The sequence below is a fragment of the Fundulus heteroclitus genome, chromosome 14, assembly GCF_011125445.2.
Source record: "Fundulus heteroclitus isolate FHET01 chromosome 14, MU-UCD_Fhet_4.1, whole genome shotgun sequence".
In the NCBI taxonomy this organism is placed as follows: Eukaryota; Metazoa; Chordata; class Actinopteri; order Cyprinodontiformes; family Fundulidae; genus Fundulus; species Fundulus heteroclitus.
This window is the reverse complement of record NC_046374.1, coordinates 26,223,593-26,251,517: the sequence shown is the minus strand read 5'-3', so window position 1 is coordinate 26,251,517 and position 27,925 is coordinate 26,223,593. Positions and strand designations below refer to the sequence as shown.

The 27,925-nt window shown below is 42.4% G+C and overlaps 1 long non-coding RNA gene across 1 annotated transcript in view; it reads left to right on the top strand.

Moving 5' to 3' along the window:
• Window positions 1–2,554: 2,554 nt before the first annotated feature.
• Window positions 2,555–27,925, top strand: part of LOC118565739 — a 28,403-nt gene continuing 3,032 nt past the window's right edge. The window contains exons 1-3 of the long non-coding RNA XR_004932562.1: window positions 2,555–3,026; window positions 9,205–9,376; window positions 10,147–10,202. This is a non-coding gene — a long non-coding RNA (uncharacterized LOC118565739). The remainder of the gene's footprint in view (window positions 3,027–9,204; window positions 9,377–10,146; window positions 10,203–27,925) is intronic.

Sequence of the window (27,925 nt, the reverse complement as noted above, 5' to 3'; positions counted from 1 at the left end):
TTGGTCTCTACGTGTGTGAATTTTTAGGCCGCAAAATGGTTGAAAGTATTGAATGCTGCACTGAGGTCCAAAAATAGACTTAGACTTTCTTTTCTTACCACCACAGTCTGCGTTTATATGGATGTCATTAAACACCTTGACATGGGCAGTCTCTGTACTGTGGTGAGCACGGAAACCTGACAGGAAAACGTCAATGTAGCTTGGTTATAATAATATAATTTAACTTTATTGATCTCACAATGGAGAAATTAACTTGTGCATCTTTACCCATCCCCTTGGGGAGCAGTGGGCTGCCACTGTGCGGCGCTTTGGGAGCAATTGGGGGTTAAGGGTCTTGCCCAGGGACCCAGAATGGCAGCTTGTGGGAGTTCAACTCAGAACCTCTGGGACTGAAGCTCTGTGCGCTAACCACTAGGCCACCACTCTCCTCCTTAAGAAGGTGTTAAATTGTTGAAACACAACTCTTTCAATAATCTTACTGACAAAGGGGAGGTTTGAGATGGGCCTGTAGTTCTGCAGAAGTAGTGTGTCCAAATTATTCTTTTTCAGCAGTGGTTTGAAAACTCCTGACAGAAGGGACGTGTTTATTATCTGAGTCAACTCAGACGTTATGAAAGGCAAAACTTCCTTAAAGAAAGCTCTGAGTAGAACATCAAGGCAGCAGGAGGTGAATGATTTCTTCTAAGCTTTTGCAGTTTATTTGGCTGAATTGGGACATTTTGTCAAGATCAGTTCTAATCGGAGACAACTTTGGTTCTGAACTTGACGTGGATGTACAGACTGATCCTCTGATCTGTATGATTTTCTCAGTAAAGAAGTAAGCAAATTCGTCGCAGGCCCTGGTGGAGTGGAGTTCAGTTTAGCTTCTTCCTAAGACTTTCTATCAGGTTAAAGTCAGGATTCTGGTTGTGCCACTCTAAAACATTAATTTACTGCTAGTCAGAAGAAACATGTTGGTAAAATAAAGTGATTAAACCTGGACTTAGTTACATATGACAACATTATAATAATGCTGCGTTTGTCCTCAATAGTCAGAGATTCTGTCCTATGAGTCGGCAATTTCAATTGGAATGGCCCCTAATGTCGGAATTACAAGTTGGAAAATCTGTGCCAAAGAACCATGTCGGACTTTGGCATTCATGATGGCTACTACTCGAAGTAGCATAGAGTAAAGCTTTATATTTTGACTGTTTTTTATCAGTTTTCCATTATTTATTTAACATTTAGTCAGTAGGCTACTACTTTTTAATGTTAATGAGATGGGATAAACATTCCATTTGGTTTGGAAAATAAAAATAGGAGCTGGGAATGAGGTAAACCCGAGTAAAAAGCATTCCAGTTAATAGTCGGGGGACTATTCCAAAAATAAAAGTTATAATTCCAATATGGCAACGACCGGGAAAGCTGTTGTTTTGTTCGTAGTACCTCTTATTAACGTCTTTTAAAGCTGAACTTTCCACAAGCAAACAGCACTTTTAAGTTGTCCGGTCCATAGTTGTACATGTGACGTTGATTTTAGACGCAACCGTGTCTCGTAAAATAAACATGCTTTATCACAGCTTACTGTTGTTAGCTGCCATGTTGGATCTGACAATCTGCCTTAAAAATTTCTCAGACTTTCCGAAGGAAAAGTCCGACTATAGCGGCCGTTACGGTCGATTTTTTTCCCCATCGGAAGTTCCGACCGCAAATGAAATGCAGCAAAACTACCATGTAGAACAGCGTTATGATCATTGTTTTTGTTTTTGACAAGAGTGGCGATAGTAGCTAGACGAGCTAAAAAGCTAATCTTCAACAAAACGTGACTTTAAAACGCATTCTGAGGCTCAGATTGATTGTATTTGTACGTTTACCAATGGCTTTTGTGCGAGCGTCCATGTTTTTTCCTACTGTCCGACAAGCAGGGAAACTAACGCAAAAAAAGGTGGACTTGAGGCAATCCGCGACTTCTTATCTCCAAGTTCTGAGGCAAACGGTACTGTTCAGGTGTGACGCCACTCCTAGATCATCAGTAGCACCCCCACCCCAGCCATGTCTGGACACCCCCTTGCCCTTCGGTGTCATTTATACAAGGAGCGCCACTGTACGCTGTTATAAAGTCAGTCGAAACTTTAAAACGACCACATATAGCTGGCATGTTTTCCTCATTGCAGAGTCTCTTGGTCAACATGGTCCGGCCGAATGAAGCCAGTGGCCACCTCCAGCCCTCCTGGGAACCAACTGACCCCTCAGTGACCTTTGTCGGGCTTTCCCCCAGCACTGCTCCATTTTCCAGTTTCTTGAAAAGTTGTTCAAGCATCTGGCAGATCGGCTTCTCATCCAGCATCCTCAATAGCTTACAGCAGGTTGTCCATCTCGACCACCACGCTGCTGTGAACCAGGGGACTTTTATTCCCTGCAGAGGGACGGAGAGGAGGAGAGAACCCTCCACAGAAACCCAGACCTGCAAGAGAGGGAGGAAGGCTGCCAGGCAGGCAGGCAGGCAGGCAGGGAGGGAGGGAAGAGGAAGAGAAAAGAGGCGTTCAGCGGTGGAAGAGAGACAGAAGGAGGGGGGGACAGGAGGGAAAGGGTCCTCTGCTTCAATGGAATAAAAACTGCGCAATTTCTTGCTGGAGTGCCCATCCACGGCTCGGATCGCGCACGGCGGACCCCTCTGGAGGATGGTCCACGGGTGGTGGTCGCTGCCTCGCTCTCGTTTATTCATCTCAGTTGCCAGCCCAGAGGAGGAAGCGATCACTCAGAAAAGGCGATACGACCATGCAGAGGTGCAACACATGCAGACGCGTTTGCTGTGTGTGTTTTTTTTTATCTCTCCGCTGCACCTGAAGCTGCGTCTCGATGCTGGATTTGGGGATCTGTACGTGTTTTTTTATTATTATTATTTTTTTTATGACAGAGGAAGGGGAGAAGGTTTTTTTTTTTTTTTTTTTAGGGGGCTGCGTCATCTTCGGATGGGCATGGAGAGGCACTGCTGTGCAGAACCTTCTCTGCTTTTCGCCGCTGATTCCGGGATTCGCGTGTGAAAGGTGAGAAATCGCGCCGATCCTGACCAGATAGTCTCCTTTTAACAATGTTACCAGAGCCGCCGTCGTCTTCCTGACATTTTAAATGAAAGAGGGAGAGGGAAAGGGGGGTGAAGGGGAGAGGAGGAGGGGGGGGGGGACTCTGAAGAGGCTGCAGGTTTTTTTTTTTTTTTTATGCGGTTACATAATTACTAATAACGACTCAACTTTGAATGCACGCATGTGTTAAGTTTGGGCAGAATCTGCGTTGTTGTTGTTTTTTTTTTATGCGTGATTATTCCCCCCCTCCTCCATCCTAACATCGCATAGCGAAAGTGATGTCATGTTTTCTACGGTAAAGGAAGGGGGATAGTTTTACGGGAATGGAGGTGATGTCGCAATCAGCCCGTGTCCATCCCACGTCTCCACATAAATACGCAGATTAAAAGAAGGAGTCGGTGAACGGGGGTGGGTTGGCGCCGCCGTCCTGCTTGGATCGTTCATGCGGCGGCTTTAACGGGAGGAAAGGGGGGGGGGGGAGAGAGAAATGCGGTGGCTTCGCCGCTTTTCCGAGAAATGGATGTCGCAGTTTTCTTTCTGAAATGTCATGTGGTGAAGTTGTGGCGGGTTCTCCACTGTTTCCAGGAAGAGCGTTTGAATTTTCTTCCCCTTGGATTTTTTTTTTCTTCCTCCCCCTGTCTCCACCCCTCTTTATGCCGCTCCTCCACCTGCAACTCCGCTTACCGGCCACTAGATGGCGACACAGGACAGGAAACAGACGGTTTACCTGCATTTTAGTTGGTGAAGATTCTCAGTCATCCAGGTCATGGTCATTCCAAAAAAAGTAAAAAACAGAACAAAACAACTGGACTTGTTTTTTGTAGTTGAAGACGTTTTGCTTCCTCTCCAGGAAGCTTTCTCAATTCAAAAAGTCTGGAGTAATGTGAAGTAACAAGCTTTATACTACTGCCCAAACAAAGGCCTTGTAATGGCTTAGATAACATGCAAATTCAACAGAAACAGGTCCACCCCTTAGTAATGGACGGTCGTTAAAGCCATTAAGACAGCAGATTGAACCAAAACTGGTCCACTCCTCTGTAACGAGGAGTCGTTAGGGTTGTTATTGGCTTGGCTTAAAGGAATGATGTTTCGATCACCCGTATGAGGGTGAGAATTGAGGAGATGATAGGCCGGAATTAATCCTATAGCTGTATTGTAACTTTTTGAGATTTGGAACCTAAGGCCCCCTCCTCTGTTTAAGGTTGTTTTTTCTTTCTTAACGTAGATTTTAGTCGGAGAAAATTGGAGTTAGGGTTTCACAGATATGAGGATTAACCAGTGCTTATACACAGGGCTGGACCAGGGGTCCACCTGAGCTGGTTTTAAAAACCTGTGGCTCTTTTCACCTTCAGCTTCGGCTCTTAAAAACTTAGACCAAAAATGCGGAGGGAAAAAGTTGGGCAATGTTTCTACATGTAAAGGTAATTTAAAATTGCTAGCTTTAGGATGCATTTAGTTCTGCAATATATGCATAACATTTCCAGAAAGAAATAAACTAATGGTGTGTAGAATATTTTACTATAGATAAGTCCAATATCTTTTTATCAATAGGTTGCAAACGATTTGCTTTTTCATCGTTTTGATGCCGTTTGCTATAAAAATCAAATATCCAATTGAAGAAAACGTATGGGACCTAAACATAAAATACTGTTGGTTAAATAATAAAAACTGTTGATCTTTAACAAAAAAATATTTTTAAACAAATAAAAACAAGCTCTGTAACTTTTGTGGCTCTAAACAAAATTTGTTTAGCTGGCTCACAGGACAGGAAGGTTGCTGACCCCTGGGCTGGACGATATAGAAAAAAAAAGCATATTGATAAAATGGAGATCATATGAATCGATATCGATAATTATCAACAACTTCAAAACGTATATTTAAAGTGCAACCCTGGCCGTTTTATGCTGTTAGCGACTTATTTTAGATACAGATACACACAAACACTGAATTCAAAGTAGATTCAACCGACTTTTTACCAAAACTGCAAGCTTTTGAAAAACAAAAACAAGAACGAGTGCTCTCTGAACTCTTTAAAGGGGGCGGAGCTTCCTGGGTCTGCGTTGTGATTGGTTGGGAGGATGTAATAACTGTAATATTAACCTACATGGCTAGAATGGAAAAGGAAGGAAAACTTTTACTCTGTTTAACTTTTTATTGACCATTTTTTCTATTATCAATATACGTCTATTGATCAATATATATTGTTGTTGAATTGTCGTCCAGCCCTACTTATACATGCTTATAGTAAACTATTCACACTTTACTAGGCCGGGGCATACAGTATCTTTCAGAATGTCTGTATCATTTCACGCACAGTGTGTATCAAACAAGAAAAGTCAAGGCTGTACATTTAAAGTCAGAATCCTGACCTTTTTGTCTTCTTTCCGTCTCAACGTGGAACGGCATCTTGCTTCCTGCGTTCGGGGTGAATTTGTTTTGGACAGCCAACCGGACGTATTGACAGTTCTTTTCAATGTCCTCCACTTAAGTGGGCTAAGGGTGGATTTAATTTTATATCGCGCTGTACTCTGTATTGTGATCTGAGAAATAACTATAGTGCAGTTAATAAATAAATCAAATTTATTTATTAATTACATTTTTAAATCCAATTTTATGTTTTTATCCTATTTGACATGTTTTTATCTTTATCGGGCAGAAGAATTTCCCCTATCAGGGATCAATAAAGTATCTATCTATCTATCTATCTATCTATCTATCTATCTATCTATCTATCTATCTATCTATCTATCTATCTATCTATCTATCTATCTATCTATCTAAGCTAAATTTCTGAGTTTTAACTCTTAAAATGCTGAGTAATGATGGCCTATTAATCTGCATCTGATGTGATCCGCCTGCGTGGGATTTTATTTATTTATTTATTTATTTATTTATTTTTTCGAGGAAAAGAGGTGTAGGATGGCTGTGGAGCCATGGCAGGAACTTGTGGTGGGTGATCTAGTAGCACCCAAGGCACAAAATGGGGACTTAAAGAGGAGTTAGTATTACCTGCAGACCAGAGGCCAGACAGGGAAGGCAAAGAGAAGGATGGGTGGTACTCATGGTGCTGAAGAAATTAGAACTGATATGTAGAACGAACCAGAGCTCGTAACATGAAGGAACGATGTCTGAGCAAGAAACAGTTGCAAAGTAGCATTGTTGTTGTTGCCATGCTCTTATCCACTTGATAAACTTAGAAATAATGTTTGCTCTTATTTTTAGAACAGTTCTGATCCCCAAAAGCTCATTGATGTTATGATGCTGTTAAACTAAGAAATAAAATACCTAAACTTCCAGTGAGGCAAGATGGCAGTACGGCACTGAGCTCTGACAAATACTCCCCAAGTATAGCTGCACAGTGGGTAGCGCTGGTGCAGCAAGAAGGTTCTGGGTTCAAATCCAACCCTGTGTCTTTCTGCATGGAGTTTGCATGTTCTCCCTGTGCATGCGTGGGTTCTCTCCGGGTACTCCGGCTTCCTCCCACAGTCCAAAAACATGACTGTTAGGTCAATTGACTTCTCTAAATTGTCCTTAGGTGTGTGCGTGTGAATGGTTGTTTGTCTCTGTGTTGCCCTGCGACAGACTGCGCCTGCGTGGGATTTTAGCCACGTTATGTGGGAATAAATGTGGGCCTATCTCCTTTCCTGCCACAGACTACAACAGAATCTATGACAGAAATTTTTAAAATGTATTTTATTGGCTTTGCCAGGATTGTTATGGTAAATATCCATAGGTCCAAATATATTGGAAAAACCTAAAATCCATCATAAGGTGTCCTGATGTCTTCACGACTCTATGATATTTAAGACGGTTTTGGGTTCAGGTCTCCCAACCTAGTTTAAATACTGTAATTTATGGCTGGGTAATCCATGTAACTTTGTGCTATGTCGGTCCTGGAAGGGGAAATTGTTTTTGTAAAAGCATGTAATGTTGAATATATGTTTAGGAAAATATTTTGTGGAATCTTTTTTTTTTACCCTTCATTTATTTTCAATAGATTGGAAGTTACACAAACTAACTCATTGTGTAAAACCATTAGCAGCAAACATTTTTATATATTTTTTCAAAGGCCGTACCATCTTGTATTATAAGCACCTTTCCCAGCTTGTTTTTAGTTGCGCTCTAAATTTAGGTCAACTCTCAGGCAAGATGATTTAAAAAAAAGCAGGTTTGTTTAAAAATTATTTCTGTAGCTTGTTTTTACAAAATCAGGGGGAGAGGGGGGGAGGGGGGAATCGATTAATTTTGTTTTCAAGCCACATGTCCCTGCTGTAAATGTTTGACTGGAAAGGAAAAAAAACGCCCAAACAGCTAAAGGCTGAGCCAAATTTACTCAGTTTGTTTTTTTATGTCAAAAGCTTTAATGTCATTTAATAAAAAAAACTTCAGAAGATACAAAGGAGCAGTGCTTTTTATACCTGGACCACTGGGCCTTCATTTAAATGCATTACTTCCTCTGTAAGTGCACCAGAAGCCCTTCAGTTAAGTTGTTTGGGGCATGCAGAGAAACTCTTACCCCATGCAGGCAGTGGGTCCTAAGGAACAGGGTCACAAACCACTGGTCTGGGATCAAAGCTTTAACATAATTTTGTCTAAATTTAGCAGGAAAATAGAAAAAAAACTCCAAGTTTGGTATTTTTGCCCAGAGTGCATCACTGTCCCATCACTATAATAATGCCGACAACCGTAGTCTGGTATGAGCGTGTTGCATTTAATGCAGCAGGACTTCTTCTTTTTGTCTCATGTCGTTTGTCTTTATTTAAAGAAAATTAGTCTCTTTAATTCTTACCTCCACGTGTTGGAGCAGCAGTCAGGACCTCCACCTCAGGCTTTGACTGGTGTCTTTTTTTTCAACTGCAGGAATCCGCTGTTCCCTCTAGAGGGCGACACGCACATAGATGATTTAGTAAAACCAACCAGAGGCTGTGTGAGGTTGGAGGCTGAACCGGTGCAAGCATCGCTGCAGGGTGCTGTTTGCATCGAGCTGATTATAAAATGGACTTTAATGTCAAATATTTTGATATGTAGAATAGGTGTACTGTTTTCAGCAAGCATGTGTGCAGTGCTCTGTCAGAACAAAGCAGTCGTTTGGTGCTGGGTTTCAGATTAAATTTCTCGTTGAACCAGGAGGTAAACCTTTAAATCCAAACCCCATGCTGGTCCACACTAGTCTCCAGAGGGGGACACAAGGTTTTTTTTGGGGCAAACTTTGTCGGCCATCAACAACCCACCATAGCAGGACTCCATGCGTCATTGGCTTCATTATCATGCCTGACCAGTGCGCTGGAAAGAAATCGTACCGGTCATCTCCAAGTCAAAGAACGTGGGTGTCCGACACATTTCCTGCTCTCCGTGTAGAAGTGTCTCCTGAGGCTGTGACTCCAGCTGCTGCCGACGCCGTCAGAGCCGCCAACAGGCTCCTGTCATGTCACGGCTGCCGTTATCTTCTGTAACCCCCAGTCGGTCGAGGCAGATGAACGTTTATTCTGAGCCCGGTTCTGCTGGAGGTTTTTCCTTCCCGTTAATGGGTGGTTTTTCTTTCCACTGTCGCTTCATGCTTGCTCAGTATGAGGGATTGCTGCAAAGCCATGGACAATGCAGACGACTTGTCGGGACTTTGATACAATCAACTGGTTCCCTTATATAGGACATTTTTGACCAATCTGTATAATATGATTGATTCTGACTTTGTAAAGTGCCTCGAGATGACATGTTTCATGAGTTGGCGCTATATAAATTGAATCGAATTGAATTGAATCCCTGTTGCTTGTGTGAATTTCTTCCTTCCACTTGACTTTCCACTGTTCAGATGCAGCTCTCTGTGAGCTTTCGCGCCTTGCCCTCCCATGTGTAGGGTGTCGATGACTCTGATTTCATAGGTGGTTATATTTCTGGACTTAAAAATCCCTTTCTATCACTTTAAAGTCATATTCTTAAAAGTTTCCATTACCTGCAACAGTAATGATTTGAAATAAACACCTGAAATATCACTGACTCATGAAACTAGTTGATAAAGAAAAACGAGTTTCTGTAGACTTTTTAAAGATATTCTAACTTGAGCGGCTGCTCTTTTCAGTTCACCGCAGCCGTAGGGCTCGTTTAAGAAGAACAGCATCAAGTTTCTGTCTGTTTTTCTCCACAGAAAAAGAATCAGGAGAATGAACCGACTCCTCAGGGCTGTGTTTGAGGATCCTCCAGCGCCTGACTGAAGTCACCGAGTGATGACTGATGGCTGCCGACCGACCGAACGAGATGGACGAGATGCACGGCGACACCTGCAGCTGCAAAAGTCCTCCATCGTCTTTAAAGAGACGGTAAGATGGCCAAAGTTGACCTAAATCTTAGATTGCTAGAAATATAATCTGATGTAATCAAAACATGTTTTATAATCATCTAAAGTTTTATTTACAAATCTATAAACTTCCCCTAAAATCACCTGATTTTTACTTACTCTATTTAAAAATAAATTGTAAATTTTTTAAAGGTAACTTTTTTTAACTGTTTAGGATTTTCTTCTTTAAATTTTGAGTTTAATGCATTTTTTTTCTAAAGCTTAAAATAAACCTAATTAAAGCCTATTAATTCACTTTTATTTAGACAGGTAATCTCATTGGGACTGCTCTCATTTCCAAGGGAAGACCTGTAACTAGACACCAGTTAATGACACAATAATACGGAAACATTATCGTGCCGTTTAAAACGGGGAACAGAATCAAAAACAAAAAGCAAGAACGGGCTTGAAATGATCGTTCCTGTTTTCTTTAAAAATGTCCCAGAGGGACCAAACTGAAAGTAGAACTAGGACGTTTTAGTGGTTTGCTGTGAGAGACTTTGGTTTAAAATGTCTATTTAAATTCGGCAAATTGAGCGTAAAAATCGTCCGTCACAGAGTTTAAGATCCTGGAAGTTTGAGTCTGGAAGTGTGTGGGAAATGGAACGGAGCCGGCGTGTCTAAAGCCGTCAGAAAAGGTTCCCAGCAGCAAAAATAGCTTTCCCTCTAATAAGGCGATGTGCATGTTGGAGGCAGACGGACTGAGCTGATCCATATCGAACACATCGGTGTCGTTTTCTCTTCCTGCTGCAGGAGGGGGCGGGCCGAACCTGCATCCGTCTGCGAGCGTACGGAGCGTTCCTGCTCAGGTGAGACCTTCTGACCTCTTATCGCCTCGCCTGCCAGCAGAGTCGCTCGTGATGAATGCACGACTTCACTGGTTCAGCTCTGCTGCCATGTGCAAACGGCCGAATGCTTGTCAGGGAACAATACAACCTTTGCCAGAATATGAAAAGAAAGTTGCCGTTGCTGAGAAATTTCAGCTTTAAAACTTTCCGATGGGCAACCAGTCCCACGGGGAGCGTTTCTTATGTCTGAGACTTTCGGTGCTGAAGCTGTCTGCATACGGGGGGGGGGGGGGGGGGGGCGACCTCTGTAACATAACGTGAAGAGCTGAACCGCTCGGAGAGACTGACTTGTTCGGAGTGGGCCACGTGTTTGTTTTTTCTGTGTTCTGACCTGCTGTGTGTCTGTTTAAACACCATGACCCAGTCTGACAGGTTCATTTCTTTAAAACATATTTCTCTATTCACATTGTGTTTGTTGTTAAGCTGCCAACTTCCTTTTAGCCACTCTGTTGTTTTAGTAACCAGCTCCATTTTTTTTTTTTTTTACAAAGAATCTGCAGCAGTTTGGAGTCAATTTATGGCGACATGCTTATTTAAACTTTAGATGCTTTAAAACAATTTATACCTTCAATCTTTTTTCATTTTGTTTTGGTAACTTCTACTGTATGGAGGGCAGAGACTGCCAAAACATCACAAGGTAACTGCAGAAATGTACAAATTGGGTGATAATTTCTTATAAGAGTAAGTCGATTCAATTTTATTTATATAACGGCAGTTTACAACATGTCATCTCAAGACACTTTACAAAGTCAAATTCAATCAAATCATACATACAAATTGGTTAAACGATTCCTATCTAAGGAAACCCAGCAGATTGCAGCATTCACTCCTCCTGAAAGAGCGTAGAGCCACAGGGATTGTTGATGCATTGTTGATGGCTTTGCAGCAATCCTCCTTACTGAGCATGCATGCAGCGACAGTGGAGAGGAAAATCCCCTTTAACGGGAAGAAAAACCTCCAGCAGAACCAGGCTGCCTCGACCAACTGGGGCTTAGAGAAGACAGAGCAGAGACACAGAAAGCACAGAAGCATACATTGATCCAGAAATCCTTCCTATGTTAGATGGTAATAGCAGGTGATCTGTCTTCCCTGGATGATGTCACAGTTAACGAACGCCAGACCAGGTGTACCTACTATGAAGAGAGAAAAGACAGAACAAAAACTGGAGAACAGTAAACTGAAGAACAGTAGAACTCAGCAGAGTGAGAAAAATAGATCCTGATCTCCTCCAGTAGCCTAAGCCCATAGCAGCATAACTATAGAGGTAGCTCAGGGTAACATGAGCCACTCTAACTATAAGCTTTGTCAAAAAGGAAAGTTTTAAGATTAGTCTTAAAAGTAGACAGGGTGTCTGCCTCACGGACCAAAACTGGGAGTTGGTTCCACAGGAGAGGAGCCTGATAGCTAAAGGATCTGCCTCCCATTCTACTTTTAGAGACTCTAGGAACCACCAGCAGACCTGCAGTCTGAGAGCGAAGTGCTCTGTTAGGAACATACGGGGTAATCAGAGCTCTGATATATGGTGGAGCTTGATTATTAAGGGCTTTAGATGTTAAAAGAAGAATTTTAAATTCTATTGTTGATTTAACAGGAAGCCAATGAAGGGAAGCTAAAATTGGAGAAATATGATCCCTCTTGTTGATTTTCATCAGAACTCTTGCTGCAGCATTTTGGATCAGCTGAAGACTTTGAACTGCATTTTGTGGACTTCCTGATAGTAAAGAATTACAATAGTCCAGCCTTGAAGTAACAAATGCATGGACTAGAGTCTGTCTGCTGGAAATCCACCTTCCTGAGTCCCTCACTGAAAACAGATGGCTGCTTTTTTCTTGGAAAACACATTCATGTTTGCTAGATAGACAGCATTAATGGATTGCATTAATCTGATCCCAAATGTAATAACATAAGCGCTAAATAAAGTTACACTTAGATGTATTCTAAACTCTGGCAGATCTATAGATAAAGACATTTTCATTCAATCAAGAAGTTGGAATGAAAAGAGGCAGGTATCTTTCAAAGTATAACAACACATAAAGATACATGATAGATTAAGACAGACAAAAGTAAAGAGACAGAAGGATAAATAAGAAAGATGGAGAGAGACAGCAGCTGGCTGCTCATATAAAGCTTTATTCTGGGATATTAATGGAAAGTTAAGTAGAAGGAAAATCTTTTAGTGCCCCTGTTGTTAATTTGATTAGCACCAGAGCAGCAGCACTGATTAACAACCCCCTCTACTACTGAACTAACCAGATTAATATGAACAATTTAGATATACTATAGTTAAAAAGTTTTATTTTATTTGAGGAGTGTACCTCTTTGCTGAAATTAAATATAAATAAAAGGTATGAAGTGACAAATTCAAGATAGAAAAAAAAATCAGTTATGAGAAATACATGGAAACGGAAATGATGCAGAAATCAATTTATTTAAATAATGTTGGAAGTTAAGGCCAAATCAAATAAAAAAGGACTCTAGTAAATTATTTCAGTTAATTTATGTCACATTAAGAAGAAATTTTGTCTTTTTTTTTTTTTTTTTACATTTTTCAGTTTTTTATCTTAGTGCAAAATGCAACCGCTAAAAACCAGCATTAATAGTTTTAATTTTTCTAATGGATTTTAATTATATATGTTGTCAAATGAAACATAAAAAAATAATTCAAAATCACGAGTTAAATGAATGTAATGGACAAAACTAACTCATAGCAGAATAAATGTGGTTGGAAACTGAGGGCAAACTGAATAACTAAAATATTAGTTTCACTTATATGCAGATATTCGTCATTTTAGTAGGAATAGTTGTCCATAGACTGTGTGTTTCTCTAACAAAATTCATACCTCTACCCGTTACTGAGGTGCCTTCACACCTAAGCTAAGCGCTCCGTCTCACTTTTACACACCTTCTGACATCTGCCCCAAACACCCCCGCTCTCCTCTCGCTCACGGCTTTGATCCGCCGCTCAGGGACAAAGACACACGTTTTTTTTCTAAAGCCGGGGTCTCTGAGGACGCGGCTTAAGTCTTACACCTGAGGCGGTTTGTTACAAGCTTTGCAGCTTTGTTTCAGATATTCACAGCTGGACACAAATCAGATCGATTACACACACGAACGGCTACAAAAAGCACGCTTTTAATATCAAAATGGCCGCCGTTCTTAGAAAGGCTACTAGTCTGAGGGGTTCTCTTTGAATTCTCTCAAGATTTTCAGCTCACTCCAAAGCACTGGACAACCCGAATGAAAAAAGAACTGCATAAAAGTGGGAGGCCCTTTCTTGAATAGTCATTTTAAAGGTCAACGTGCTCAGTGTTCTCGCTACAGACCAAGCTACCGTCAAGCTAATGCCAGCTAGCGTTAGCTCATGTTGTCTGGGAGTTTTACTACTACACTGTTGTAAACACAGGTACACGGGAGCTTTGCTGACTTTATTTTAACATCCCTACTATCTTTGGTATCCCTGTTGATGGTGTGTAACAAACATGTTTGAAATAAACAAAGAACGCGTAGCCTCGTCGGTGCGAGGGGACTCGAATGAAGCAAGGCATCCCGCCAAAACCTTTCAGTCCCAAAAATGTAGAGCCGCTGCATCCTACGCGTCCAGAGGGCTACTGGAGTGGGACCGGAGCGCCTTCTTTGGATGTTTCCAGGACTTGGAAAATTAACGATAAATCTCTACTGGTCTAAGATGCCCCATAGGGAGATCATTGCTGATGAACAGACTGTGTCAAGTATTTTTGCTCAACTGGATGCCATAAAACTGGATCAGCAGTTGACATGATCTGCAGAAACAGTGGATCTAGCCAATACAAGTTAAGTTGTTTCATTTTATACTCCAGTTAATAAGTAGCCTAGCCTGCTGGTTGGCAATTTTACTCATTGTGTCGATTTCATGCTCAAACTTCTCAAACAAGCCTTTATTTTTGTGCCGTTTTTTTTTTTTTTGTGCCTGAAGCTACAGAGGGCCGTTGCAGAAGACCTGGAGGGTCGGTGCGGCTCTGGAACCGGACGTTATCGACTTGCTTGTCTGTTATTGAGGTTTTACTCCTCTTTGAGTTGGGCTTGGCTAATGATGAGCTTGCCTCTTTTACAGTAAATATCTCACTTATTGCTCCTTTACACTAAAGGCATGATGTGTTTTTGGCACCGGACTCAGGGTTAAAAACTGGCCTGCAAGGATGATGGCAATAGAGGTTGCTGTCATGCTGTTTGTTGACATACCTAAAACAGCTTTATGTGCGGGTCTAAGCTCGAGGAAAAGAAGCAAATTTTTTTGAAACTTCAAGTCCTGTCAGGTCTTTCTAGTATGGCTCCTGTGATGTGTTTGAGATAGGTTTCCATGTGTATTGGGATAAACAGTGTAAAATGGACAGTATACAACTGCATATGGGCGAAGAAAGGGCAATGCGGTGTTAAGAGTGAACAGCAGACATGGAGTCAAGGTCGGCTCATCCGGGACCAAGACCTCCATCCCCCATCAAAACCAGAACATCTAAGACTGAGACCAAACCTTTTCTCTAATATTTTGCAACTCAGTTGTTGTTTGGTTTTTTTAGACTCAACACCACAAAATGCAGCTATTACTAGAAAAAATTGTTAATTTTTTAACCAAAGCAACTCCTGGTATTAGACTGACCGGTGTGATAAACTAATATGCAAGTTAAGTGCGGCCCAACGTCGACGCATAATCTCAGAACTGTTGCAGTTGCTTGAAACATAATTGTAAAACATAATAAAAATTGTTATAAACGTGCTTTTTTTTGCAAAATAGGGTTTGACGTTTTATGCATAATGACAAAACTTAACAGAGCTACCGGTTGCTAATATTTTTGGCTAGTGGTTTTTGTGTAAAAGTTAAGATAAATTGGCTTAATTTAGCGATATTGTGATGGGATTAAGGATGCTAGAGTAGGACGAACACTCCTTGTACATACCTGGCAACCTTGTTCAACCTCTGCATATTAAATTTTTTCATTGTATCAAACCTTATGGTTTGATACCAAACGGGCTGCTACGTCCCCTTCCACGCCTCAAAGCATGCGCAGCGAGGCAACAATTTGAACCGTGCACAGCTTCCTAATAACCGAGACGATTCTATTTTCACACACCGAACACATGCAGACAAAAGGTTCAGGGAAAACCGTTATAATAAGCGCTATTTTGATGATTTTTCTTTGAGGTTTTGAAGGCCTCCTTTCCATCACCCTCATTTTTCTCTGTCAGAATCAAGTCGGGGGTCTCTGCCTTGGTCGCTCTAAGCTGTTGATGCCGAGTCCATTTAGAAGGAACATGCCAGAAAACACTTTGAAGATTGTTATGAAAACCTAAACCTGCCAGGGTGAGGAATAATTGGAGTTAACGGTACAAGGAGCAGGTGATGAATGCCGACGCTGTGTCCCTTTTCGTAGTAATGTGTTTTCACCACTACTATAATTGAGTGACCAATTAGGATATTAAGACTTGGTGTTGAGGATCCCTGCATGAAACGACCGTTTAGAGTTTGGTGTGATTGGTCCAATAGCCGCCCGACTGTCGTTAAACAACTAAAATATTGAAAAATTTAGGACGTGCATCGGACAAGCGCAGAATTACAGATCAATTGAGGAAGGAAAATAGTTCAAGGATGCAGACGAGGAACGTCAGGACTGACCTGACGAAGAACATTTACAGACCTGTTCTGTCGCTAAAGCCCACGATGAATTAAAGCGCGTCAGAGCCCCGTAAAAAGTCCCCCGACCGAACGCGTTTTTCTTCTCCTCCCTCATTGGAGTGATTTCAGAAGATCTAAAAGTTGGACCGCGTCTGATCGCTGGACTCTCCTGGGTCCGGCAGAAAGCGTTAACCGTTTTTGATGTCGGCACGTTTTTTAAGACAATCGGCTCCACGTGTTACACCTGGTTCCAGTTAGGTCAGGCGGCTTATTTGGACTGGGATCTAGTTTAAGACGTGACGAGTGGCACATGTTTGGGTTAAGGACTTTGTAGTAAACGCTACGTTCCTTTTTAACAGTATTCCACTGCATAAACCACAATTTGCTGGAAGATGGGTGTTTTTTTTCCTGGTTTTGCTCTAAAACTGTTGATCTCTACGTCCAGCAGAGGACTTTTGGAGCTCAGTTGTCATCCTTCTCTTTGTCTACCTTTGAAACGCTGAGCAATGTGCCATCCACATGTCCCCCGCACTGCGGAGGAGGGTCAGCGAAAGGTTTTTGATTCCCTATCTTTACGATCTAAGATGGTCTTTCCCCTCCTTATCGGTGCTTCGGCCTGTTTGCACTTAGGTTTTTTCCTCTTTGCGCCGTGTCCTTTCTCTTTGTGCTCACTGTTTTCCCTTTCTGCTGCCCCTACCTGACGCTGCGCTACAAAAAAACGTACAGACAGCCAGAGACCCTGAGAATAAGGATGGACAATGAAAGACAAGACAAAATGCGTTTCAGTCTGAACTGATGTGAAGAGAGGTGGAGGGAGCTGAGTCAGGACGCCTGGAGGCCGGTTGGCAGGAAGCAGTGGGTGAGGTGGAGGACAGGAAGGAAAGAGCGACAGAGACTCCTCTTCATCTGCCTCTTTCTCCTCCTCCTCGTCATCATCATCATGGTGTCATTGAGGGAGGAGCGGCGTAGGGAGGTGGAGCTGACATCACTCACTTCCTGGAGGGCTACGAGGGCGTATCGCTGCGCTTACACACCATCCGAGGGCTGCAATGGTCCCAAACTACAGCTGTGGGAACACTGGTTCTATTAAAACAAATAAGAGTCAGAAAACCCACTGAGCTCAAGACGAGAGGGAGTTTAAAAAGGCGCAACGCAGACAAAGAGGTTATATAACTTTTAATGTCGACCGGAGGAGAATTAGCTTCTGTCCTGTTAGGTTCCCAAATGTTTTTTTTTCCTGCCTTTTCATTTATACTTTATTTAACCAGGACAGACCCAATGAAACGTTTATAACGCCGAATAATTACAAAACATCAAACGTCACCCATAAATACGGGCGAAACTAAAATGGGGCCCAATTACATGTTCTTTTTGTAAACAGTGGTTCTTTCTTCAAAGATTAAAACCCCTCTTCTAAGGGAAACCTGGCTCTTATGGGCAGCGTAACATGCGACCAGAAAGGACCAAGTTACACAACTAAAGCAGAAAGAGAAACTTTGACAAAGTAAAATTTGCTCACAATGTGTGGATTACTAAAATAGAGTACAAGCGAAGTTATATCAGCCTCAGAAATAGTAAAATATTTACTTTTTTCCAGTCAATCTGTCACCTGTCCTGTGCAGAAGGAGCAGAAAAGGACAACCGTCCCCTTCACCTATTTGTGAGAGACGATTGAAACTTTGCCGGACAGCCTTTCAGCAGACAACACAATGGCAACAATCAAACACAGCAGCGGTGGTGTGGTGGTCTGTGACTGCTTGGCTGTCGCCTGGAGGAATTGCTGTAATTGCTTCAACCATGAGTCCTGGAAATCCATTCGTTTGTATCCTTAAGCTCTAGCACACTTATGCGGCAGGACAGCAAAGGTTCTGGAGTGGCCTAGTCAAAGTCACCCCTTGAATCTTATTGATACGCTGTGGCTGAATTAAAGGGGACATAAGCGCCTCCTTTAGATTTAAAGACACGGCACCAAAACGAGTCGCTCTCCGACGGCAACGGAAATTTATTGAGGAATTCAGACCAAAACCGTGACGTTCATCTTCATACGGACCACAACTGAGGGATTTAAATGTGAAAAGGAAGAACTGAAAAGCGTGATATGTCCTCTTTAAAACAAGTCTGCAGTCGAGAGTAGGCCAGAATGCCACAGCGACGTAAAAAGACTACGCATGGTTGTTTTGGATAAAAAATCATAGCTCACAACAGTGCATGTGCTTTAATAACCTAGTAATCTATGTTTGGTGTTAAAATAGTCAAAAGTAAATAAATATATAAGTGAGGGGGGGGGTTACTTTTCCATAGCAACGTATATGCTGGAACAGAGTGGTGTGTTGGGTTGAACCCCGTTAACGAACGTGTTATCAATGCTGAACCCATGAGGAGCTTAGTCCGCTTTGACAGCTTTGATACTAAACACATCGCTGCATTCGTGCGTTCTGCACGTTTGTTGGGCTCCGTGGACGAGCTGCCATGGAAACCAGCGTCTGAGAAAATGTTTCTCGTGTCACTTTGATTTCCATGACGGCATAATAACGTCCGACCTTGGCTTTATTTCCCCCTGTAGCCACAAGAGCAGGACAAGGAGAACCTGCGTCGTAGGCTAAAATGTTTCATAATTTACACATTCCTGCAGCAAAGTGTTCATTTTTCTTTCCTTTTTTTCTTCCCAGAGGTGTCAAGTAACTAAGTAAAAATACTTTACCTTATAAGTAGAAGTTCTGGTTATTCATACTTTAGTGGAGTAAATATTTTTTAGCCTGTTTTTTTTACTTGTACTCGTTATATTTTCAAGCAATTATCTGTACTTTCTACTCCTTACTTTTTGAAAATAATCTCTTTACTTCTATTTTATTTCAGCTTGTTTTGGTTCTGGCTTGTCAGTAAAAACAAAACAAAACAAAAAAGATTCTGATAAATAGCGCTACCTGAACAGAGTGATTCTCATCGTGGTTGGAAGCAGTACTGCGCATCTGGATCTGCATCTGGATTTGTTTTTGTTTTTTTCCTTTTTTGATTAACCGCTGGGATTATTCTTTTTGACAACACTGTCTACTGTATACAGACAACCATACCAGGGTAATTGTCTTAAAAGGGTAACGCACTCATTTTCATGTCCAGGTGTGTTATCTTACATCTGTTGCCCTCATCAATTCCTGTAGCTACGCTTAGATGTTCATTTACATTCCAATTATAAGTAAAAGGTTATTGATAATGTCTCTGAAGTCTGACTTTTTGCACCAATACTTATAGACAACCAGTCGTCAGATTTCTGCTCCATGAAACCCATGTTGATGCTCAGTGTTGCGCTTCTATGGACCTTTGATATATTAGCGTTGTACTAAATATGGGTGAAACAGCCAAATCCCAATTTCTTTCATTATTACCATCATATTATATGATTATAGTAATGGGGTGAGGGGGGATACTTCTACTTTAATACTTTAAGTAGTTTTATATCCGATAATTTTACACTTTTACTTGAGTAAAAGCTTTGAGTTGATACTTCTTCTCCTAAAGGAGTATTTTCAAACCCTAGTATCTATACTTCTACCTGAGTGATAGATGTGAATACTTTTGACACCTCTACTTTTTTTCTGAAGGTTCGTCTTAGCAGAAAACCTAGACCCGTTTGCTTTTTTATGGTATGGAGGAACATCTAGCTGCAGCTCTGGTTTTTAAGCGGAAAGAGGAGGATGGCGAACATTGAAACTGTTGCTTTAAAAAAAAAAAAGAAACGTGTCTTCGACAAGCTTACACAGGCTTTAGGAGTTGGAGGATGAGCATCTCTCTTCCAAGGGAAAAAGTGCAAATCTCATCAAATCCCGGCCTCTCTCCCAAACCCAATCCCTTTCTTGAACAAATCCAGCCCTGGTCCTGTTGGACTCCCCCTGCCCTCCCTCCCCCTTCTCTTCCCTTCATCACTCCCCTCCTCCGTGTTTCTCTCCCAGAGCTCCTGTTCTGGCTTTCTGCCTCTCAGGTTTCTCCATACACCCCCGTGGCCCCCCTTTGACCCTGTGTTACCCCCACATCCACCCCCCCTCCCTCTCCCCAGGGCTTGCCCACAGCTCCCAGTCCTTTGTGCTCCTTCGCCACCCGGCCTCCCCCCCTGCCTTTTGTGCGCGAGAGGCCAGCGAAGGGTGGTGGGATAGGCGCCAGAGAAAGAGAGAAGGATCCAGTCGATCACACATGATGCTTTTTTTTTATTTTTTGACATGCTCTCGTTCGATTGGTTGGATCTGTCTTTTGTTTCTTTCATGCACAGCGTTCACCGACAAACCCAGTCAAACACATCCAGAAAGAGTCGTCCGATCGGGATGTCATTTAGCAAATATGCAGAACGATTCAAATTGCTGGGCTGTCTGGGACGGGCGACAGAGAACATAAGTGGTGGTATCAAGACTGGAGAGATTTTTTGTCGAAGGGAGTGTCCGACAGACAAAGCTGTGAAGAAAACAACTCGTTAGCCTGCCTCACCAGAACTCATCAGAGTTTTAGATGTGTCGCAGTGGGTTTGCATCAGACCTGGTATTCTTTATATGAAATTACTTCACATGTAAGATGTTTAAATGCCACGCAGGTAGATAAGGGAACCCACAATGCCGTAAAAGGTTACAGTCAGCCGAGCCAGACGGCAGCAAATGAAAAGCAGCACCGAGCGAGCGTCTGCATGTATCTGCAAAACGAATCGCAAGTGTGAGAAAAGCTGAGTTTTGGGGGATAAAAAAAGTAAAAAAAATGGCAGACCTGGACAAGAGCCGTGTTGGGGAGACAGCATTGGTTTCTGACCCATTTTTAAATGATGCGCAATTTGCACGAAGGGGGAAATGCATGTCTCTGGACGTTTGGCTTACCAATGAACTTGAACTGCAAGAAATCTTGTTACAACTTAAATTCTAATGCTTATCAATACAGAGAATAAGTAAAGATAAAGTCACTTAATTGAAAGAGACCGGGGAAGAAATTGCAGAAATTCACATTAATGGGGGTTGCTCATTAACACAGTTGTAAATCAGCTTAAGACCAAGACTCGATTTTAAGACCCTAAGCTTTAAAATGTCAAAATCTGTGCATAAATCTGACTTCCATGCCGTTTTCTGTCAGACGTTCACACTATCATGACAGCATGATGCCAAAGATAACTAAGGGCTCTCGCAATGTGTCATCATTGCAGAGATTAGTCTTTTTAAATTTCTCAAAAAGATCCCGAGGGGTTTATGACAAAAAGTGAAGTTGGGAGGCCTGAATTTATCACCTGTGCTGAACCTTAAGAGGTTATCTGTGGAGACTCAAGCAGATCCTGTTTTTCCTGTTTTAGGTGCTACGGTCTGCAGCTTTCCCTGTGCTTCACTTTTCTCACCTACAACTTGAGATGTAGATGGGTCTTCAGTGGCTCCAAAACTGCTTTATTCCGATTTTTATATTATTCTTTAATCTTTGACTTATTTGTACTCATTTGGATAAAATTGTCTTTTGGTAATTTTATTTCTCGGTCTGTGAAACAACGCAATTTCATTGTAATTTTGACAAATATGTGCAATGACAGCCTTTATATCCTCGAACCAACTTTGTGATGCTGACTGCAACTCATAACAATAAGAGGACGTCTGTGGTAGAAGTGCTTATAAACCAAATATGCCTTTGGAGGATACAGGTTCTCCTAACCCTTTTGGAAAGTTGCAACATGGCACCAAATGTGCGACATGAAGAAGAATAAAGTTATATTCTTTGGGGGGAAAAAAATTATCTGGACAGTCCAGTTTTCAACATTGCTGTTAAAGACAAAGCTATCCCAGTGGAGAGTTTTTCTATGCAGCACAGTGGATGAGGCTCCAATAGCAGCTTTTTCTTCTATAGAACAATGGAGGGTCAGGTTGTGCCAGGGCATCAAACCAAAGCCAGTCCTCTGGAGATGTTACAGCAGGTCTCCCTCCCAGAGATTCCTCCAAAGTAGGACTATTCTCCTAGACACTAGAGGGCATCGTTGTGCTCCTACGCGGTTTACTACACCCCACTACACGTAAAAGTAGAAAACACAGGTTTGTCCAACATTTTAAAGCCTCTTCTTTTCTTCCAAGAGTGATGCTGATTTTTTTTTTTCAGGAATTGTTAACACATTTTTTATCACTGTGATGTTTATGGGTCAAACCTTTAATATGTCCGTGTAGGTAGGAATTTTCCTAGGTGCGTGGAACAGAATCTTTTGGCCACGCGAAGGGGCGTGGTAGCCAAAATGACGTAATATGGCTGTGGAGACCTCGCGGATTGCCTCAAGCATAAACCAGGCTTAAAAGCTGGTTTATGCTTGACGCTGGTACATTCCAGGCAGAAATGAGCCGTGTGGACACAAGATCTGCAGCTTTTATGCGCTATGCGGCTTTTGAGCAGCACTATTCTCCTATACCCTAGAGGGCAGCGTTGTGCTCTTACGCCTAGCATACTACGCCCGGCTACACGTAGAAAACACAGTTGTTTCCAACATTTTTAAAGCCTCGTCCTTTCTTTCAAGAGTGACGGCGATTTTTCTCCAGGAATTGTCAACAATTTGTTGATCACTGTGATCTTTATGAGCTGAATCATAAAGACGTCTATATTTACAGACAATGCGTTTGTTCGTCCACCATGTTTTTTGGCACAGGACTGTCCACGTAGGTAGGAATTTTCCTAGGTGCGCGGAACGGAAACCTTTGTCAGCGGACTGTTTTAAGTAGATAAAAAAGCAACATTGGCTCTAATAACCACAAATTACCACCAAGGTTGGCAAAAGATGCACCAAGGTGGGCTACAGCAGCAGAAAACCCATGGGCTAAGAACAGGTAACTGAGCGTATAGCTATCACACGCGCCACTAAAACTGGACAGTGATGCATTGAAGAAATCTTGCCTGGTCCAATGCGTCTCTGTTTCAGCTGCAACATCCACTTTAAAGGGTCAGAATTTGGCAAAAACATGAAACCATTTGGGGGTGGTGGTGTAATGGGAGGTGCTAGTTTCCTTTATTCATGCTATATCACTTAGGAATAAACCATTGTTTCTAGGTACGAGTTGGGTTTGCCAAAAAGGAAAGCCTGGGCAGACAATGGGTAGAGAAAGTTGCCAGTGTCCACAAAAAAAAAAAAAAACTTCACAAAGTCCAGGAAAGTATTAAGCAATGCTATTAAAGAACAAAATCTGGCTGTTTGAAGGAAATTTTAAAGGACTTGGGAGAGTTTTTAATACATTGAAAGGAAAACCTGTATAGGTATGGCTGTTGGATTTTTTTCGCTGCAAGATTCCTCTGCAAACACATTCAAACCTGATGGCCCGACAGGTGACACGGGTCACCGAGTTTGAACGGAGGAAGTGAGCCATTATGTCGCTAAGAGGTCTTTATGGCGCGTCGGTTAGGAGGCCAGGCACTCAAGACGTTATTAATCTTCTGACTTACCTGCTGGCAGGTCAACAAGAAAGACATCCACATATCTGCACAGGGATTGACGTGTCAGCACCTGTGGATCTGAAGCCGATGAGAACTGACGTGTTGTAAAACGAGGCCAGGAGTGCGAACGCTGAGTTCAGAGCGTTAATAAGGTTGTCAGAGGGAGCGTGTACATGCATTATGCATCTCTTTGTTCCCATGGACTTTTAAAAACCCAAGCAAAAAAAAAAAAAAAAAAAAAAAAGGTGGGTCATGCTTGGTGCGTATTGCTGTTTTGTGAGCATGTGTGAAATCCTCTTGCTGAGGGGTGGACACACGATGGGGAGTTTATTCCTGGAAAGCCGGCTGCCGCTGCTGTTATCACAGCTAACTCGATTAGTGGAACTTCAGCTGCCATGCCCTCTGCAACATGAGCACACTGACACACATATCGCCATTAACCCATACTGCCACAGTGTAAAAGCCCCACTCCAGATATAATTCAATCATCTTAAATAATCCAGAATCTACAGTCATTGCAGCTCTGAAATATTTCACCTGTTTCAGTAAAGCGTTATCAAAATGTACTGCCAATTGTGTTCAGTAATGCAGATGTTAGCTAAGATCTAACCTTTATGTACATTTTGTGAATATTGACCTAGTGGTATGGGTTATAGAGCTTCAACGGAGACCAAGCAATGCTACAATGAATGTCCCATCTTTCCTTTTGCTGCATTAAAGCCCATTTCCCAGCAGAAACCTTGTCTTTGAAATGTTTCTCCATCTTTGGAAAAAATGTGTGACAGAAATATGTTATATGGCTGGTGTTTGTCTATGGAGGTGTTAATGTGACATAACGGGAACCAAAACCCTCCAGATATCCCTTCTCTTCCAACCTGTAGTGAACTGTGTAAGGAGCTGAAGCTTACCTGCCGCTGTTTATCCCTTTGAGCCACCAAGAGGGGTAGTAACACAGACGAGATAGTGAGCAGGTGTGAAGTGGTGGCAGCAATGCTGTTAATTGCTAGCTTCACGTTTCTATGTCTGGCTACAAGACAAGCTCAGTAAGTTGACCCGTGAATGTCTAGGGGGACCGTCTAGCCAAATCACAAGTGACCCCAAGGGCTGTAAACCGAGAGCCCGTATTTCTAGAGGCTTTCCGGCAGCTGTTAAGACACCAGACCTTGAAATGCCTTCCGCTGGCTTCATAGTGAGTACAGAAATGATCAACATGGAACTGGCCTTGGTGAAGTTCACACTCCTCTGGTTCACCAGAGTTAGTCACAGAGGCAAGACGGTGGGTGATGTCAACGGGTGGCAGAGTTGCTGTTGCTTTCTGCTTTGCAGTTCAACAATATCTTGGTTGCTCAGTTGTTTGTCTTGTGAAAGGTGAGATTGGATTAAATCAGGCCTCTGTCTTGGCCATATAGCAGGGTCATTGAGCAAAACGAGTCTTAAGTAACTTTAATTGCATAAACTCAAACTGATCATTTTTTGGCCCTTTTACACAGGGTGTGAAATGCCTTCCTCTTGCTTCGTTGCCATTATAGGCTACACCCACATGTAGTCCGAGACTGTATCTGCACAGAAAGGTTTGAGCATTAAGATGAAACCACTTGAAGCCGGAGGAGCCTTAATAGGTGGCATCGTGCTTACTAAGCCCCACCAGTGAGTGATGCAGTAACACTGCTACAGATGTAGAGAAGTAAGAAAAAGGAAGAAGAGCAGAGAGAAAATGGCAAATGCAGGATAGAGAAAAGAGGGGTTTGTGCACAGACTGATCTTCACAAAGCCGTAGAAGAGCAAAATGTGTTGGTGTAAAAATCCTATATAAATTGAATAGTCTCTGAAACACAACTGTAACACCAAAGTCCGCTATTATTGTTGTTTGTGTTAGCGCATTCGTGATTAGGGAGAGGCGAGGTCTACGTTGGCTTGCATGCGCAAACTTGTTAGTTTGTAGCCTGTTTTGAGAATAGGGGTGTCAAGATGAGGCCTCCGCTGGGGGGGTGGGGGGCTTCAGACTTATCCACTCTGGGAGCAGGTTTCAAATGTAGTAGTTGGTTTTGCCGCTGCTTCATCTGGATTGGACCCGCTAGTTGACCAAGAAGTTAGCCAGATACACAAATGTAATGGTGTGATGATGGTGATACGCCTCTGGGCTGCCAAGATATGTTGTCACAGAGATGACATGGTGAGTGGATGTGAAGTAGTGGGAATGCAAGTGACTTTGTTTTTTCTAATAGAGCTGTTAATATCTGCTGGATTCATGGTTCTGCGATGTCTTTAGACTTGACCAAAATGCTATAGTTGACCAGTAAAAGACCAGGATGGTTTACATCAGCGATGGTCTTTGCTGCCATACCACATGACATCTGGTGAGAAAGTCCTGAGTAACCCAGAGGGTATAAACTCCATGTTTTAGACCTTTACACTTAATGTATTTTTCGGACTATAAGGAACATTTAAAATCCTAACATTCAACATTATAAGGCGCACCATACATTTTCTCAAAAATGTATGGTGCGCTTTATAATCCAATGCGCCTTATATGTGATCAAAGTTGTGCTTAGTGTCCGATTTTATGTGGTACAGTGTGTTCAAAAATCTCAATGGCTATTCAGAGTATTACGGTACAATGTGCCACTGCCTGATCGGACCCCTGAGCTGTCTACAAGACTGCTTGACTGTAATGTCGAAACTAGAAGTGCATTCATCAAAAGATCCCCATATACTCGGGCGTAGTTCACTCCGCGAGTACTTGAGGCGTACTCAATGCGGACTCTGCACAGACTCCGCTTCATACAGGCATGTGTCACACTTTAGACTGCTCAGAGGCAAGAAGCCTTCACATTGAACTGTTTTGTATGTGTCACCGAGCTTGATACCCTGAGTTGCTCCAAGCAGGCGGTCCCAAGGACGCGCAACATCGCAGTCTCTCTCTGTTTGCACTGACATGTTTGCGGTGGGAGCCTGCTGGAAAAGAAATGGCTCTAGGTGCTCAGCTAGCTAATCACACATTTCACCATCCGTTCAACCGCTTCATCCCACTGGCAGAAAGTGTGGGAATTGTAGGAATTTGCCACAATAAATGTAGGCAGCGGTACGCTCGACTATGAAGGGTAAATTGTCCACGGAGAGTCAGTGTGAAGTCCGCCAAGGTCACAGTATGCGCACAGTACGCCCGACTATGTGGGAGCCTTTGGGCAGCCTGCACCCGGAGTACGAGCTAGCAAAAATAAACCTAGTAAGTTAGTTCAATATAAAAGTTACGTTTATTTTTGGCCGTATGTTAGAAACAGGGGAGTGTAGTCTAACTACACTGTCCTCCTGACAGAGACGGATAGCTCTCCCTCTCAGGTAGTATGTGTGTACGTGGAGGGGTGGAGTGATATTATACACTTGGGAAGAATAGTTAGTGCGCTTTATAATCCGAAAAATATGTTAGGTCCTGGGCCAGGCATGAGAGTTCTTCCCTCTACTTTGACACAACAAAGATTGTTTTAGAGCTTGTTTTTAAGCCATACTTTAAGATGGTTTGGTTAAAAAGGCCCAAACGTGTCTCATTGTCCTGCCCCTATCCTATATAGGCCTACACTGACAGGATTGGGGTAGTGACTAAAAGAATGAGCTTGCAGGTATAGTCTTTGTTTAGTTTTAATATAAACGTCATTAGCTAGCATCCAGAACTGGTTGGACCAGATTGTTCTTGCAATGCTTTAAGTGCTGCATTGCATGTTTAATAAAATTGTTGATTAAAAAAACTCAGTTAAAAAAATCTAAGTGGTATATGAGATGTTTATTGATTCAGGAACTTTAAATTATAGCAATCTCATCCAACGAACGTGTAACAGGTTGCAACCTACATCCATTGCCTCAACAATAGCATCCTAATGCATGGTGTCGTCAATTGCTAATAGAAAATAACAATTTACTGCCGCCGTGCCAATTAACTTAATAACAGCAGAAGTCTCCATTGGCAAACCAGCCTTTCATGTGAGGTGTTGACCTTTTTAGAGGGATCATGCTAATTATCGATCACTTATATTAACACAAGCCACCCTAAAACCCATTATTGCCTCTCCCACTGCCTTCCTATGGAGGCCCAATGTAATTAGGCCCTGGGGTAATTGGCTGACTAATTGTAGTCAGTTAGATACATACATTGCCTGGCGTCAAACTCCAAAGGAAGCTCTGTAATTTCATTTTAATTACCCACTCTTAGGTTTGACAACTGACCCTGAGCCCTTTTTCCTTGGGATTGTGGGTAGGTTTTTGATTCGTGGTGGGTGAAGGGATCCAAACCCTCCCTCCAGTGTGGTCATGGCTTAGATGGATCATTCTGTTGGAGCCTACATACATCCACAGTGTGGGATGAGCAGACACACTTCCCTCGTTGTCCTCTGTTCGGGCTTTTCAGGCTGCAGACCCATTCATCATGTGTCTGTGTGCAGAGGAGCTGCTATTCATCGTCTCTCCTCCTGCTTATTCTCTAGGAGCCGGCTTGTCTCATGCTCCATCTCTCCACCTCTCCCAGTTGCTCGCTCTTTGTTTCTCTGCTCTCCCCCCCCCTTTCTCCATCTCTCTCACCCCTGTTCTTCATACCTTTGATTCTATCTCTGTCTAGCTCACAGCTTCTACAAAT